The sequence below is a fragment of the Hylobates moloch genome, unplaced genomic scaffold (assembly GCF_009828535.3).
Source record: "Hylobates moloch isolate HMO894 unplaced genomic scaffold, HMol_V3 SCAFFOLD_7389, whole genome shotgun sequence".
In the NCBI taxonomy this organism is placed as follows: Eukaryota; Metazoa; Chordata; class Mammalia; order Primates; family Hylobatidae; genus Hylobates; species Hylobates moloch.
The window spans coordinates 1-3,419 of NW_026659664.1; the positions used below are offsets into that span (position 1 = coordinate 1).

The 3,419-nt window shown below is 50.5% G+C and overlaps 1 long non-coding RNA gene across 1 annotated transcript; it reads left to right on the top strand.

The window, feature by feature from the left end:
- Positions 1-104: 104 nt before the first annotated feature.
- On the top strand, positions 105-3,354 carry LOC131382799 (uncharacterized). The gene is made up of 3 exons (XR_009212385.1): positions 105-213; positions 2,999-3,037; positions 3,303-3,354. It is a non-coding gene; the product is annotated as an uncharacterized LOC131382799 (long non-coding RNA).
- The last annotated feature ends 65 nt before the right edge of the window (positions 3,355-3,419 follow it).

Below are 3,419 nucleotides of genomic sequence, written 5' to 3' on the forward strand. Positions count from 1 at the left end.
CGGTGTATAAGAGTATTTTGCAAAAACTGTAAGGAGGGTGTGGCTGTAGGGGCCGGTAGTTCTCATGAGTATTACTGCTCTTCTTTCCCACAGCTAAAAGAATATCAGCAGAGGAACAGCCCTGCTGTTCCAGCAGGAGCGAAGACAAAAAAGAAAAAAACTGGCAGTAGCCCTGAGACAACCACTTCTAGTGGTTGCCACTCACCTGGGGATGTGAGTCTTGGCTGGCCTGGCTCCTGGTGACAGGGGGCCCAAGGGGCAGTAGAGGGTGATTGTTGAGATTGCTGGGTACTGGTTAAGAATTCTGGGTTTGAATCCTGCTTCTCCATCTTCTAGGGATCTGATTTATGGCAAGTTGCTTGAGCTCTTTGGGCCTCTCTTTTCACATCTGTAAAATAAGGGTAGTATTGTTTGACTCCCATTTGTGAAGTTTAAATGAGATTCCAGATACCCAGGAAATGGTCATTGCTGTTTGATTTTCCTGATCCCCATTCTCAAGGGGAAGCTAGGCTAATGAGTACAGCCGCTTGCCATAAGGCTGTCCTTTTAGGAGTCACTGAAGGGGGCCCAGGGTGTGGTGAGGAGAGCCCCAGGCACTAGGAGCAAGAGAAGGTCTAACTTGCCACCAGCTTGCTCAGTGACCACAGAAAAATCACTTCTTCCACTGGGCCTCAGTTTCCTCCTCTATAAGATGATACTGGATAAGATCAGTGTCTTTCAAACTTGTTTTTTAGCTGGAGCCCCCTTAGTTCAAGTGAACTCTTACCCAGGAGTCTGTTTTTTTAATGGAGGTGGAGGTCTGGCGGTCTACCAGATTCATCACCCATGTCCTGGGCCTGAGGAGAGGGGTCCAGTGAGCGTATTAAGAGCTGCATTGGTCAGGTGATGCCACTCTGTGACTGCATCACTCAGGGGACTTTTCCATCTATTTGTTCCTGTCCCTGGCAAGGCAGCAGGTGGCCATTTGGAAGAATGGCACAGGCCATGGTTTTAATCTCCTCTGCTCTTCTTCAGCGTTCCCTTTTCCTGAACCCACATCTTCCTCCTACCCTGACTTTCTTGCTTCTCTCTAAGCCACTTCTGTCTTTCACCCCCGTCCTTGTTTTTCCCTTGTCACCTCCTGTAGATTCAGGACATTCTGAAGGTGCTGGTGTCCAACCTTAACCACTCCAATGGGGTAGCGCTCCCCCATTGGACAAGTGGAAGGTGAGGCAGTGCCAAGACCCCTCTCTGGCTTGCTGTCTGCAGCTGTGCATAGCCCTGAGGCTTCTCTGGTTTGGGGGATACTTGGCCTCTGCCTTGTTTTATGTTGCTGCCATTAACCTTCAGCCTGTTTCTGTCTGCTTCTTCACCTGCTTGATTGATTGGGTTTTTTCCTTCCCTGCATCTTTTATCATCTTGGAAATGGTGAGACCTTAAAGTTTAAAAGTAATTTGGGAATAATGTACAGAGCAGGCATGTGGGATTTGGGCCTTTTTTTTTTTGAGACAGAGTCTCACTCTGTCTCCCAGACTGGAGTTGAGTGGTGCGATCTCAGCTCACTACAACTTCTGCCTCCCGGGTTCAAGCGATTCTCTTGCCTTAGCCTCCTGAGTAGCTGGGATTACAGGCACCTGCCACCACGCCTGGCTAATCTTTGTATTTTTAGTAGAGGTTAGGTTTCACCATGTCGGCCAGGCTGGTCTTGAACTCCTGACCTTAAGTGATCCACTAGCCTCAGCCTCCCGAACTGCTGGGATTACGTGTGTGAACCACTGTGCCCGGCTCCTTGCTGTTTTTATACTTTCTCTATATACATAACTGTTTCCCATGTAAGTTTTTTTTTTAATTTCTCATTTTTATTACTCCTGCATCATCTGTTACCCTGAAAGATCTGGAAGTAAGAGGCCCTGGGCTGAGGTGCAGTGACTCTGCAGGCCAGCCTTCCAACCTCCTCCCACAGTGGGGGCTGGGTGACCCTCCGCCAGCTGAGACAGCCCACACACACCCCAGCCCTAATGATTGTTCTCTCTACCTCTCCCCACAATCCTCTTCCAACTCCTCCTCTCTGCATGTGCCTCAGAGCCAGTACCAAGAACTAGCAGTAGCCCTGCAGTCAAGCTCCATGACAATCAATCAACTCAATGAAAACATAGAATCATTGATAAGAGTCCAGTGGGGTCCCCTGATTCCACGCTGCCAATCCTGGGCTTTAGTTTCTCCTTGGGGCCCTGAAGAAAGGGGCTGGGGGCCCCTGGTGCCAAGGGCAAATGGGGAGCTGGAGCACCCAGGCCTCATCTGGAGGGACCCCAGAGCATGGAGCATGCAGCATGGCTCTTCTATTGCTGCCCTCTTTGCCGACTCTCTCTTCTCCAGACACCCCTGCTCCCGTCCTTGCCACACACGCCCTGGGGTTGTCACCTCTCAGGGAAGTGCTAGCCTGACTGGTTGTCAGGGGCCCTGTATTTCTGCCCTGACTCAGTCCCTAATTTGCTTTGAGTCTGGATGAGCCACCTGTCCTCCTTGGGCTCGTGTTTCTGGAGGAGGTAGAGCATCAAAGGTCTCTGTTAGCTCTGAGAGTCTGAGATTTAAAGGCCCCTAGAATGGAAAGCTCAGGGCCAAGGGCTCCTGTCTGTCCTTTTCCATCCTATATCTGCTGTGAAGAACCATAGCTGGCCCGTATGTGCTCAGTAAATGTTTGTTGAATGAAGGCACCTTTCTAAATCACAAGCTGGCAGAAGGGTGGGTCTTCCTGAGACTCCCTCTCTAGAGGTTTATGTTACTGTCCTTTCAAGAGAATCCAGATTCAGACTGAGTTCTGTGGCTGTGGGCAAAAACCAACAAAGACCCAATTCCTCTGTCCTTGGGAGCTTGAGGAGAGTTGACCAGTTTGTGTTGCCATTGGGTCTGAGAATGTTGCCTTTAAAATCCATTGCTGGCCCCTGCCTACCGCTGCCTAGTCTGGGGAATAGAGTTGAGGGGGCCACTCTCAGTCACCTGAATTTGACTCTCCCCACAGAAACAGCAGAAGAAAGAAGTGGAACATCAGCTGGAAGAAGTAACGTGATTTCTTTGTTTGCTCACAACATGACTGCTGGGTTTGGGGGGCAGTCAGATGTAGAGGCACCAGTCTCATCTTGCCCACTCCCAGCCTGGGGAAGAAGGCTCACCCCTCAGATTCCACCCCATCCCCACAGGGTCCCTGATAACCTGGTCCCATGGGTGGGCCTGTCCTGGGGCATTGGTGGCATTCTGGGGGCATGTCTCTTGCTGTGCCATCTCTGCCTCCCTGTGGTAAGAGCTCTGTCTTCCTCTTCCTGTAGGCAAAGAAAGCAAACAATGAAATACACAAAGCACAAACGGAGCAGTTAGAGGTGAGTGGCGGGTGGGGATCTTTCTCCTGTCCTCTGGAGAATGTTTCTTTCCTTCTCTTTCAGCAC